The sequence below is a fragment of the Saimiri boliviensis genome, chromosome 4, assembly GCF_048565385.1.
Source record: "Saimiri boliviensis isolate mSaiBol1 chromosome 4, mSaiBol1.pri, whole genome shotgun sequence".
NCBI classification, from domain to species: Eukaryota; Metazoa; Chordata; class Mammalia; order Primates; family Cebidae; genus Saimiri; species Saimiri boliviensis.
In genome coordinates this window covers 77,979,881-77,994,636 of record NC_133452.1, presented here as the reverse complement: position 1 = coordinate 77,994,636, position 14,756 = coordinate 77,979,881, and positions in this window count along the sequence as shown.

Sequence of the window (14,756 nt, the reverse complement as noted above, 5' to 3'; positions counted from 1 at the left end):
TGACCAGCTCCTAGGAAGGTAACACTGAGTTGCAATAAATACAAAGGTCCTATGTAAGAAAAACAAAATCCATAAATACATATTGCACAATTCTCAGTTAAATGCTTCATGGGACCTTCGGGGTTTAAATATAAGTTCTGGAGCTGACACAGATTCCTTGCTTAGTTTAATTTTGGTCAAGCTTCTGTATCTTCTTCTCTGTCCATTCGTGCACTTCTTGGTAAAATCCAGTTTCAGCAACGAACCCTGCTAAGTCAGTGTAAGAAGATCCCTCATCCTTGACATCTGATGAGGTTCCTCATCCTCCACCATTCCCCAGATGATGTTGTATCCCTTTGACCTGTCTTTAGCAAGAGTCCTATAAGGTCGGTTTTACCAGTTTCCCTTATACCCAGGAGGTTTCCTCTTGGTAATTTTCCATCCAGTGATCCCCACAGTGCTTCTTGCCTACAAATTTCCACTTGTCAATGCTGAATTCTGAGTTGAGTCCAGTCTCTCCCCAACTGCATGACCCTGTTGCAGTGGTCTCTATTCCTGTTGTGGTGGTCCTGAATAGAGTTTTCTTTACTGTGCTTTACCAAGTATCACTGAATCATTCTTTTTTTCTTTAACAGAGCCCTATGCTTTTATTTAAAAAGTAGCCAAGTGGCTCACCCAACATCTCAGAGTGCACTGAGACCACACTCAGACCGCCTGCAGCTCAGTCTCATGCTCTTGCCTTTTTCACCCCCACACCAAACATGGCAGAAACTGCACTTCTAAGCCTGGAGTGAAAATTGTTCTGTTTATGTAGGGTCATGCAAATGTTCTTAGAAATTTGGAAAAAAAGATTGAATTTGAATTCTGTGTCTGTGTGTATAATTTTAAGTTTCATATGATTCATCCTTATGATGTACTTTTTAAAAGAATATGTATTCTATGTAGACCTCCGACTGGTGAAATATTCCATTGTTTTTAAGTTAGAAAATACCGTTCTTAGTCATCAACATAGAGTTGAGAATATAGGCTTTTTTCTTTAACAGAGCCTTATGCTTATGTTTAGTGCCCTAAGAGACTTAATCTGAATCCTGATTTTTCTACTTAATAGGTATGTTACCTTGGCCAAGTTCCTTAACCTATTCATATGTCAGTTTCCTCATCTGTGGAATGGAGAGCGTATTAGAAACTGATTCCTTTTTGTGTAGTTGAGTGAGTTAATGCATAAGCTCTTTAAATAGTGCCTGGCATGAAACAAGTAGTCAATAAATGTCAACTTTTATTTCTCTACTTTGAATGTTTAGACTACTATATGTACAGATTCACCTATGCTGTGCCATATTTCAATAACAAAAAAAGAAATAGAAAAGACTATAAGTGAGCTAAAATATGTGCAAGAAGATATAAAGGTCATCAAATTTGAGGAACTGTTCAATTCATAAAAGTCTACTGTAGCATTCTACCAACTGGTCATCCTGACTGTGTTCAAACTTGAAAAGATGAGGAATTCACTTTTTCTTGAGATAGTCCATTCCATTTGGACAATTTTATTAAAATATTATTCATATATTGAATTGAAATATTTATCTGGTTTCTAGTGGTTCTAGTTCTTTTTTTTTTTTCTAGAAAGGAAAAAGCAAATTTAACTCTCCTTTAACTGACAGTCTCTAAATATTGAAGGGAGCTTTCACATGGTGATCTTTCCCTTGCATTTTTTAAAAAGACAAATGAATAGATGAAACGCATGATTTCAAGCATTCTCCCATGTTTCCACTCTCTCTCCTGGTGCTGTCTTCAAAGTGATCTCATTTGCCCATAATAGTTTTAATCAGCCATTCAATTGATACATATATAATTCTTGCCCTGACTCTATTTCAGAATCTAAAGTCTCCTGCATATTTTCTAGATGGTAGTTGATGGAAAGGTAAGTCAATCCTGCAGGAAACTTTTATTTTCAGAGAAAACCTCTTCAGGATGCCTAGAGACTTTTAAAATGGTGAACCATAATCTAAAATATCTAATACTTCCTAGACATTAGAAATATAGTCAATTTTTCGCCTCAATGGCAAAGATGACATAATTTTAATACCAAACTCTCCTATTCCATTGGTTGTGAGCTTGAAAACTTCATGCCTCTTGGAGTCCTCTAAAATTGGAATTGTTATTTTGATTTCTCTTACTATCAAGTGGCTAAGTATATGTATCCCCTACAGCCTGGTGGAGGCAATAGACTGTAACATTGACAAGTTTGGATCATACTTTCAGCGTAAGGATGGATATTAACACTTAGTTCACATACATTTTAATGTATGGATTATTTAAAGTAAAGTGTGTGAACTGCTTAGTGTAATGCCTGATGCAAACTTTTTGCTTAGTAAATAAAAAGTAATAAAACTGATGGACTTTCATTTTAAAAGGAAACTATTGTGTACCACTTTTTGTAATCTTCTAGACATTACATTATGGATTGTGTCCTTCTGGATATTGTGTTTTCATAGGTGTATGTGTGTGTATATGTGTATAATTGATATAGTATGAAGAGATAGATATACATAATGACCACATATATATGTATTGTTTCTTTTACAAGTGAAATTGTATTATATTCTGTTCTGAAATTTGCTTTATTCACTTAATATTACATGGACATATTTCTGTAGACTAAAAGTGGACATTCTTTATGTTTTTAGTAGTGACACAGTGCTCCATTGTATGAATGTACTGTGCTTTATTTAATAACCTTTTAATGACAGGCATGTAGAATGTATCCATTTACGTGGTAACGTAAGCAATGCAACAATAAATATCGTTGAACAGATATTTTTGCACACTTATATAAACCCTAGGGACACATTTTAAGGGTGGAATTGCTGTGCCAAAGGATAAGGGTATTCAAATTTAAATAGTTACTGACAAATTTCCACTCTCTTAATTTGTTTTCTGCTGTTATAACAGAATACCACAGGCTGATAATTTATAAAGAATAACTATTTGGCTCATGGTTTTGGAGACTGAGAAATCTAAGAGCATCTGTTGAAGGTCTTCTCATGATGAAAAGCTGAAAGGCAGAAGAGAGAACGAGAGTCAGAGAGACTGCGAAAGTGAACAGAGCTCCCTTTTATGATAATTGCTCTTGTGAGAACTCACTCCTGGTGATAAGGCCATTAATCCATTTACAAGGGGCCTGCCCTCAGGACCTAATCACTTCTTAAAGGCCCTACATCTTAACTGTTAGGTTGGCAATTAAGTTTCCAAAACACAGACTTTTGGGGGATACATTCAAACTGTAGCAACCACTGAAACATTTGTGGTAAAGTTCACTTTCACTTTCTGTGAAATTTATTCTTTCATTCAGTACCAGTTTCTGTTAATTCCTACACTTTCACTAGCACTGTGTATTATAATTATTTTTCTTAAATTTGTCAATTTGGTTAGTGAAAACTGATAGCTTACTGTTGTTTTAATTTGCATTCTAAAACTATGAATCAAATCGAGCATCTTAAAACATGTTTATTGGCTACTGGTGTTTGTTTTTCTTTGAATCTGGCAGTTGAATTCATTGTCCATTGTTCTATTGGATTGCCCGTCTTTTTCTTATTGATTTTAAAGTCAATAATTTATTTGGGTCTCTGTTGCAAAATTTGTTTCCTAGTTTGTTGTTTAGAGGGAGGCCAGCCATTTCATGAATTTGATTATTTGAGACAGCTTTCTCCTATGGAAAGAGTGCTAGACTATAGGGTGAGAATACATGACTCCTAGCTCTGGTTCCCTCTCTTACTTGTTCCATGACTTTGTTTTTCCATCTGGAAAATGGGGACTAGCACATGACCATGAAAGTGCTACAAACACTAAATGTGATAATGTTCATGAAAGCATTTAATAGAGTCTGAAAAGTCTTGCACGTCACATGTTGTGATTTTTATGATATCCATGAAATAATCCATCTGAGAAAAGGAAAGTTTGCTTGTATTTAACCCTTCAACTCCAGTTCTTTGCTTCTTAGATTCAAAGCCAACCTCTTTCCACACAGCAAATTTAAAAACATTGGCTTCAGATGAAAGAAAAGTTGTGTTAAGTCCTGTTGACTCTGTACTGGTCAGGTCTCATCTAGAAAAACTGAGCTCATCTCTGAGGACTGTGCTTTAATTTGATTGTTCTGGAGAGCACTGGGAGAGAAGGTGCCAAAAAGGAGAGGGCCTGGAAATCATGTTATAAAGATAGAAGGGCTTATCATAAAAAAAAAAGTCAAATTACACAATTTACTGTATTTCTTCAATATTTGAAAGGTGGTTTCCTGGAACAGGGAGTAGACTGATTTTCATTGTCTTATGGAGAAGTACTACTTATTATCATCAGTTTGGGATTCATATAAAGAAAACATTTCTAGTCATTTTGTTTGATAGTGGAACAAGGTATTTCAAAGCAGTGATCTCCTCATTACCGAGTGTGTTCTAGCAGAAGCAGAAAGCCAGGAATGTCGCCAAAGAGATTTCTGTGTCAAGAGACAGTGGTTTCTGGGCCCGCCTGTGTGGTTTGGCCACGTAGGTGTCTTTTTCTTTCACTTGTATTCATTCTCCTTACAATTTTTGAAGACAAAAAAATTCCAAGTTAGATGTTTGAATAATAGAAAAATGAGTAAGATTTGACCAAGGAACTCAGATTGTTAGAGAAAACCAATTTTGGAAAGGTAGATAGACAACTGATCTTGGAACCAGAAGATTCTAGAAGCTGAAGAGATGTTTCCAGGACATTTTTTTCCATAGTCACATTATCCTGAAGCCACCTTTGCTGGTTTTCTTCCCTCTTTTCTTCTGTCTTACTCTCATTTCTTTTCCTTATCTGGATAAATCTGGTAGTTTTTCTTTCTTTCTTTTTTTTTTTTAGACATTTATTTATTTAAAAAATCAAAATACTTATGAACCATCACTTAATTTAAGGAATAGACCAATAAAAATAACTTGCATCTACCTACATGTTCTTTCTCTATTCCAAGCCCTTGTCTTCCCACCAGACATAATTACTGAGATCTATTTTATATTTATCTTTCTCTTGTTTTTCAAAATAGTCTGTATCATACATGTAGTCTAAATAATATACATTTGTTTTACTTGTTCCAGGATTTTTAAAAATGCTCATGTGACAATGAAGCCTTCTGGTTTTGCCTTATTAACATCATGCTACTAAGATTCATCTATGTTGTTGAGTATAGCTGCAGTTCATTCAAAACCCTCCAATGACTGGCAGCCCTATAACCATTCATTTATTGTTCTCCGTTAAGATCACTTCACTCCAGTGAGACTCGTGACCTCACAGCCTTACCCTCTTTCCTTGCTTTCCTTTCTCATCTTACCTTCTACCTCTTCTTTATCAATTTCAATCTACTTAGAGCAGAGAGTTTGAGAACACAGACTCTGGGGATGGACTGCTGGAGTCTGAATCTCATTTACCACCACTAACTGAGAGAACTTATTCATTTCTGGGTCTCAGTTTCCCTGTGTGGGAAATGCAAATAATAACAGAACTTACCCTAGAGGCTTGTTGTGAGGATTAAATGAATTAATATACATAAAATTCTTAGAACGGTAAAGACTGTATAAGTAAGTGATATTTTATTATTATTCTAGTATGGGTTCTTATCTTGTTATAGAAGTATTTTATGACTAATGTAATTTTACATTGATTTCATAAATAATGCATCATTAATATCTTGCCTGAGGGCAGAAACCTATTGGTACGAATTTCCAAATATTTAGTACAGACTGAGTTTGTTGATGAATAAAATGAAATGAAATCACACATAGGAGTCTGTCCTATGTTTTCATAGTCTTAATACTGGCTGTAAAAGAGTGGCTACCTCACACATAAAACTACTCAGCTGCTAATTTCAAAGTCATAACACTGACTTATGACACAGAGCTTAGCACTAAGCCTAAATAGTTTACCTTGGAACCTAGATTGTAAAGGTATAACTTGAGACATAGAGTGGAAAAGAGTCTCTAAAATACAGCAGCCTGGTTTTTGCTGGTTTTCTTAACCCTGCGTCAGGCTCCATATTCTCCAGACTGGATTGGATTGCAGGAAGCTGCATCTTCCTACAGAATTAGTCTGGTAAAAAGGTGAAACAACATGGGGTCCCAGATCAGAACTGAATGAGGTACCAAAGGTGATTTTCACACCACCAATGCTCACTTGCTAGCATCATACTGCAACCAGGCTCCCATTCACTTGATGGGTGTGCTGCTAACAGGACTGGCATTTTTGCTATTACCAACATTAGCTGACATGGTTACAAGAGGCTGGACAGCCAGTTAATCCTTAAAGTTATGTCTTCTTTGAGTGTGTGCTATAACATTATTCTTGCAAGTACTATTTTCTAAAGGACTTCTGAAGCAATAGAAAAGGCCATAAATTGCTTTCCATTTCTAGGAAAAGTCATATGTCTGTTTAAGTATACAAGCATCTTCAGAAGGCTATTTGTGATTGCAACATTTTCAGACTCAATAGAGTCACATAATAAAGCAAACTCTCCCTAAGCAGTTGAGTATCCTTTCTCTGCTGTTTGAAGCACACAGATGAAGATAAAGATACACTAAAGAGGAAAACATATTTCTCCCAGAGAAGAACAGGGTATGTGACATGTTAACAAACCCGGAAAAGGGATAATGATTAGAATTTCAGGTATTCTTGAGGTATTGGATCAATTCAAAATGCATGAGTATTTCAATTTTTAGAGAATGCTATAAATAAAAAAAAATTGTCCATGCAAGTTCAAATTTAAATATTGCTGACTTAGAGTTTTAACACAGCAATTCACATTGCGATGAATTGGAGATGGCAAAGATCTGCATAGCCACTGACTCTGTTCATCTGTTGAGTCCTTAAATTCAGTTTTTTTTTCTTAGTTTCTAATTTTAGAATATTAAGAAAAATTATTATATTCCTACTGGATTGACATGTAGTATAAGAAAAGGGAGTTACCGTATGTGTATACTTTAAAAACTTGAGGAGAAAGAGAAAACACTTTGAAAACATGGGTAATAATTATAAATAAGTATTTAGAAAGTGTCACTAGCCTCCTTCTCCTTAATTAGATAGTGTGCTAAGACGTAACAAACTTGGGAAAGGGAGGAGGAAATTATTTTTCCTTAGGGAAGGGTTAGTTGGAATTTTCAGTTTTATTAGAAAGGAAAAAGATTTTAAACCTAATGAATGTGATGCCATCCTTCATCTTTTTTTGTGACCTTGTGGCCCACTTAAAAATTAAAATAATGTATAGCTTCCTCAAGTCAGTCAGAGGACTCTCAAATAACATGCTTAGAATGAAGAGATCAGGATGACAATTCTTTAATCTGAACAAGTAATTTATAGGATTATGAAAAATCCGGGTTCTTGACTGTCCCCACTTCAGAGAGAGACATAATTAAATTACGAGAGGAAAAAAGAACCATGAATCTGCTACATCCTATAATCACTCAATAGATTTCAATGATTATTGAAAGCAGGTTAATGCAAAACTCAGCTGTTCATCTTTGATATACCCGAAAATTCCTTGGACATTTCATCTAAATCACTTTGAAATACCCAGGAGCTTGGTAAGAGAATGCAAATAGACCATTTCTCTCTCTCTCTCTCTCTTTCTCTCTCTCTCCCTCTCTCTCTCTCTCTTTTTTTTTTTCTTGAGACAGATTCTCACTCTGCTGCCCAGGCTGAAGTGGAGTGGCACGATCTCGGCTCATTGCAACCTGTGCCTCCCAGGTTCAAGCAATTCTTCTGCCTCAGCCTTCTGAGTAGCTGGGGTTATAGGCATGCACCACCATGTCTGGCTAATTTTTGTATATTTAGTAGAGATGGGGTTTCGCCATATTGGCCAGGCTGGTCTCAAACTCCTGACCTCAGGTGATCTGCCCGCCTCGGCCTCCCAAAGGGCTGGGATTACAGGCGTGAGCCAGTGTGCCCTGTCAGACCCAGTTTTTGTAAATCAGGTAGTGCTATTCGTTCTTTAAAAGGGTTATAGGCCAAAGACTCTTTTGTTTCACTATGTAACAATGACAGCAACTCAATTTAAGTGTATAATGACCCAAACCAGCTATCCTAGTAGCGAAAAACTTAACAGCAACCTTATCTGGAATGCTGACAAGGAGCACTTCCCAAGAAACCATTGCAGCCTCTTCAGTTTACAAAACAATTAGCTTTAATCTTTAATACTGTTAAGCAGTAGGGGGCAGATAGGCACATTAGCATAGCTTTGCTTTTTATAAATAGCATTTAATACACCATATTCAGATATGTTGGGCTAAGCATCTTATGTCAAACAGTTTTAGACTTGAGCAAATAGTATGAAGATTTCTTTTTTTTTTTTTTCTTGAAAGGCAGGGCACAATGATTGCATTCCCACGATAGGACTTAGGAAAGTTTGTTTATTAATGAAATTTGAAGGTAAAAACCTTGAACAAGTTTCCTTGGGGAAATGTAAGATTTCTTGACATAAATTTAAGTTACAATAAGAAAAAAACCATTAAGAAGAAATTTTCTCAGTTCAACTTAGAAGCATTAGCTTCATTAAGTTCATGTACTCTGCTTGGAGCATGAGGTAATGCTGTAGTCTCACCACTATAGCTCTTCATCTATTTAAAAAGTTTCTTTTATTATTGCGTAACAAGAACCTAGATGTGAATTTCAGATATTCTCTTTCTTAAGGAAGCAAATATATTTTTTATTGTCATAGTATGTCTTTGTATAACATGGAAGAAAGGGCTTAATAGGGTTGCTAAAATTGAAGGGCTGAGCTTGGATGATTTTCCAGTGACCTACCGGGATCCTCACTCTCAGTGCATGCCAGGTAGTCCTGCAAGCCATACCACATACACGCTGCACACCTTCCTGGAGCATCTCATCTCCTTGATGATAAGAAATATGCTTTTATATTTATATTGGCACAAATTCATTATGAATACACTGAACAACTTATCCGCAATTTAAGATAAACAAAACATAGAACTTTAAAGAAATTTTACATTTATGCTGCACTGCTTCTGCAGAGGTGGGCCTCCAGGTTCCCAAGGGAAGTACATTTGCCTTTCAGTTAAGGATATTTTGAAAGGAATATTTGAAAACTGACTTAAAACAATAGGGAGCAAAATCTAGTCTGCAGAAACCATGTGGTTAAATGACAACTTAAGCAAAAATATTCGAATGTAGTTTTGCCTCAAAATTCATTCTGATAAAACTTTTTCTCTAGTTGCAAACAGAATTGGGGAGAATACGCATCTTGAATTCCTGGCTTATATTTAAAATGCAATCAAGCTGTTTTGGAATTAGACATTATTTATTTGGAGAGAGTAGATTTATCACCTTGCTTCACGCTTTCTACCTGTGATGTCTCTTGATTTGCCTTTTAGCTTTTGGGGGAGTATTTCTTTTTGATAATCATTGTTATCTACCTGTCTCGGTTATAAAGACACTTGCACCACTGTAACACGTTAGATGGTTTGACTATTTTGACCCTAACTGCTGCTTAACTAAAGCGTGTATATAAATATCATTCTAGCAGAAATGTATCATAGGTAAGAATCTTCTGTCTTCTAATATGTACGTCTGCATCAGTAAATACACTTTCTAAAACAGAACTTCAGCTATACTTATGATCTTCTCTACCTTAATGTGACATCATCTTTCTCTTAATCAAGACACAGAAAATAATTTTAGGAAAGAATAGCACTGAGGGGTATTAAAATAGAAAGGGAATTGCTGGAAAAGATGCAGAACCTTTTTAAAATAACTTATTTGAAAAACATCTAGCAAAGACAGTATGTATTAGCACTAAAGCAGACTCTAGTCGCAATTACAAGAACTCCCCACCGTTTTCTTTCATCTCCATTTTCTGAGTGCTTTGAGTTGATCTTCACAACAATCGTGTGAGACAGGCAAGACTTTTGCTTCCATTTCATAGAAGAAGAAACCAAGATTCATAAAGGTTAAATAATCTGTCCAAGGTCATAGACCTAAAAAGCGATATAGCGGTCATTGAGCCTACATCACTGATTCCATGTTCAGAGAGATTTTCCCAAGTGCTATATGCTGCAAGGTTTCATGCCAACTAAGTCCTTTATAAATATGACTTTGTATTTGTAAGTATGACCCTTGTAAGAAATATAAGAAATAGACTGTGGAACTCAGAATTACCCTATCTGGGTGGTCAGAAACATAAAAAACAGTTATTGCTCAAAATAAGTTCTGTGGAACTCAGAGGGGAGGAAAACTGGAAATATAAATGTGGGGAATACTATCTCCTATGTTCTCTCTGGGAGAGTCTTAAATGGCATAGTAACAACCCTGATAAATACTGCAAAAATAAATGTATTTGCTTATTGCTTTCCCAAACTTAATTGGGCTTGGAACTTTCTTTTTATCACACTTATTAACACTTCCCATATTAATGCTGACTTCCAGCTTAGTTTAGAAATTTCTCTTTTAGTTATGAGTGAAATTTAAAAAATAAACCTGGTTTGAAATTCCCATTGCCAAATTGGGTAGTAAATGCCTGGAATATGAATCTTATTCTCCTTTAACTTTGAAGGTTCCTGTAAAGAAAGAAGAGGATCTTTGAGTTTCTTTTTTCCTTCTGCTTCCATCCTTTGGCTGTTCCAGAGCTGTTAACCACCATGCTGTGATGGTTTGAAATAAACCAGCCTTGCTATGAAAAACTTTGATAGATTCAACATCTCTTTATTTTCTTCCCTGTAGTGATCATTGTGGCACAAAATGATTTTTGAGGTTATGGGATAAGAAAAAAAGTTCTATGAAAGCAGGTCTTATTGATCCTATTGCAGGAGGTCTTATCACCGAGGATGGAAGATGCGGTTACTGAACTGCTTTTTACCAGCCTATGGAAGAGTCGATGCATTAAGTTGAAAAGAATGGGCTTAGATCATAAATCTGTTCTTTGGGGAAATTACAGATTCAAGCTCTTTGAAGATATTTACTCCTTCAAAGTTCTTAATTTGTGTTTATTTATTTCCCCTAGTTGATTTCAGGCACAAAGATAAGAAGAAAAACTTAATTCTCTATTGTGGCCATGCCTGGTCAGTGATTAGTATGAAAATGCTTTCTAACTTTTCCAAGATTGCCTTTTAAAATAATCATATTTTGTTGTTGCCTTCGTTGGAATGCCTCTGTGTGTCTGTTACTAGCCTTAATCTTTTCATTTTGAATAGAAATATTATTATTATTATTTTGAAAATAAAAATCTCAAAGAAAAAAGGCTGACAGGAAATTCACCAGAATATTAACAATGGTGGTTTTCTTTGAAAGTGGAATCGTGAATAATTATATTAATTTTTTCTTATATTTTATGTTTGACACATTTTCTACAATCTTACTAGCATATCATATAATATTACTATGAAAATCAGAGTACTAAACTATTTGACATTTAAAATTAGGGTCTTATTTCTCCGTAAACTTCAGACATGATTTAAAGCTTTTTGTTTTTTCTTGTAGCACTACTTTTAAAAGTGAGGGGGCAAAGTAAATGTATAATATTTCCAATAGCAATGCATTGCTAAAATCAAATTATTGCATAATGATGATTAAGGGTCTAAGTCTGCCTCCAATAAAGAAATGAGGAATGACCTAATTACTGTAGTTTGCCTGTAAAAACCTATTCATTTATCACTTCACCGATCATTATGACCAGAGTTTTACAAAAAGAATGGGTTTTAATTTATAATTTTCCTCCCTCGCGAACTGAGGTTTCTGTTGAACAGACATGATTTAGGCGATATTCACCGAGGAAAGCCCTCCAGCCTTCTCATGGGGTGCTTGGGAAGACTAACACCAATTTACATGCCTCTGGTCTCAGGAGCGATTGCTCTGAAAAATCTGAGAACAGGCATCTCTCAGTCTTCTCCGCTTTGCATTTCTGACATGAATTGTTTCCAGATAAATTTACTTTCCTATTGGTTTTGACATGAGTAAGACCAGAAAGATTTTACAGGAAAGATTTGGTAGTTATCAAGATGTTTTTCCACACCCCGCCCTGAAAGAAACTGAAAATAAGTTTATATAAAGAAGTAAGATTTTTTTTTTAAAGAAACATGAGAAAATATTGTGTACGTATACAGATATAAATATGTACACAAGATTATTCCCTGAGATCATTCCCTAAAAGCCATGCTTTGGTGCTAAATTTGGCTAGTCTAGTTGGACATGATTTAATGATGTTTTCTTAAGTTTTGTGTCTGACTATTCATAAAGCAAATAAGTCTTGATGACAAGAAAAGCTCCTCAATAAAACCAATATTTAATTATCTGGAAATTAGTGATATGGTTTATGGACTCTGTATTAGTCTGTTCTTATGCTGCTATGAAAAAATAAAAAAAAAAACAGAGACTGGGTAATTTATAAAGGAAAGAGGTTTAATTGATTCCCAGGTCCACATTTCTGGGGATGCCACAGGAACCTTACAATCATGGTAGAAGGCAAAGGGGAAGTAGGCACCTTCTTCACAGGGTGGCAGGATGGAGTGAGTATCAGCAGGGGAAATGCTAGATGCTTATAAAACCATCAGATCTCCTGAGACTCACTATCATGAGAAGAGCACAGGGGAAACTGCCCCCATGATTTCATTACTTCCACCTGGTCCTGCCCTTGACGTGTAGGGGTTATGGGGATTACAGGGATTACAATACAAGATGACATTTTGGGTGGGAACACAGCCAAACCATATCAGACTCCCCAGATCCCTAGTTTCTCTTCTGTATCTTTTGTACTACCTGAGCTACTACCTGAAGTGTCGTGAGAAAATATAAAGTTGATATCACTTGCTAAGCCAATGCCAAGGATAAGGTATTTCTCTGGGCATGCATTTTAGGGGAAGAGAGAAGAATACACAAGGCAAAAATCATGTTACTAATGGCTTGGCAGTATTTAAATCTTTGATTATCTAGTTGTTCTATTTCCACCAGCCATTCTCTCCAATCTTATTTCTCAAAGTTCCTCTCATGCATCCCAGGCCCTAGATTTTTGTGATTTTTGATTAGACACATGCATTAGACTGGGTTCTCCAGATAAAAGGAACCAATAGTATGTGTGTACACACAGAGAGAGATTTAAAGAATTGCCTCAGGAGACTATGGAGACCAGCAAGTACAAGATATGCAGGGTGGGACAACAAGCAAAGACCCAGCGCAGACCCAGTGTGCAGATGAAGTCTGAAGACCCAGGCAGTCTGTGGAAGATTTCCTCTTGCTTGGGGTAGGTCAGTCTCTTCTACTTAAGCCTTCAACTGACTGGATGAGGGCCACCCACATTAGGAAGGGCAATTGGCTTTACTTGAAATCTACCATAAATGTTAATTTAATCCCAAAACTCTCCCAGAAACATCAAGAATAGTGTTTGACTAAATATCTGGCACCATGATTTATACAAGCTGGCATGTAAAATTCACCATCACAGGGTATGTAGTTTTCTAAATCTCCCCAGGTGATTTAGACACCATCTTCTCCTCCCTGAAATATAACCATCACTCTACCTCTGTTCCTCCTCCCGGTTGAAAACCATTGCTCTGGCTATACCGAATTATTTTGAATATTCTGAATATTGACCTTCTTATGAAACTATGTCTGACTCTGCTGCCTCATCATTTTAACATTCTTCCTATCACTTCTCTGCTTGACTTCCTCTTAGACTCTATTTGTCTTTTAAGAGTTAGCTTAAGGCTGGGTGCTGACACACGCCCAAAATCCCAGCACTTTGGGAGTATGAGGCAGCTGAGTCATTTGAGGCCAGGAGTTCAAGATCAGCCTGGCCAACATGCCAAAATCCTGTCTTTACTAAAAAAATACAAAAATTAACTGTGCGTGGTGGTGGATGCCTGTAATCCCAGCTACTCAGGAGGCTGAGGCATGAGAATTGCTTGAACCTGGAAAGCAGAGGTTGCAGTGAGCCAACTGCAGACTGGGTGACAGAGCAAGGCTCTAGCTCAGGAAAAAAAAAAAAAAAAGAATGAGTTTAAGCATTGTAACCTTTTAAAGATTTTTAACTCCTTCCTCTGCAATCCTATATATCTTTAAGTGTCTTTATTTCAGCGCGTGGGATAGGTTGTGTTGTATTTATTACACATCTGTCTAGGTCTGTTTTCTACTGATATCCGGAATACCACAGACTGGGAAATTTATAAAGAAAAGAAATTTATTTGGCTCATAGCCCTGGAAACTGGGAAGCCCAGGAACATGTTGCCAGATTCTGGTGAGGGTCTTCTTGCTGCATTGTCTCATGGTGGAAAATGGAAGGGCAAGCAAGCACATGAGGCAGAGATAAAACGGAGGCCAAACTTACCCTTTTCTCAGGAGCCCACTCTCTTAAGAACTAACCCAATCCATTCATTCTCTCAAAAGTCCCACCTCAATACTGTTAGAATGGCAAATAAATTTCAACATGATTTTGGGAGGGACATTCAAACCTAGCAATGTCTGTCTCTTTCATTAAAATGCGAGTGCCTTGCTATTAGATGGTGACTTAGTCATCTTTGAATCCCATCATCTAACAGGCCTATTTTCACAATGAATTTTGCCTGAGTGATTATTTGCTGGGTGAATTGAGATCTAAAGGCTATAGCTAAATATCCTAGCAGGTGTGGTTAGAAAGAAAATTTTAAAAGGATCATGCAAATGGGCTATATACTCTTAAGGGAGAACTGGTTCATACGGGACTTCCTAGGCAGCAGAAGGAAACTTATTGGGCAGAAATGGGGACTAGTAAGAGAAGGACTATGTTATCT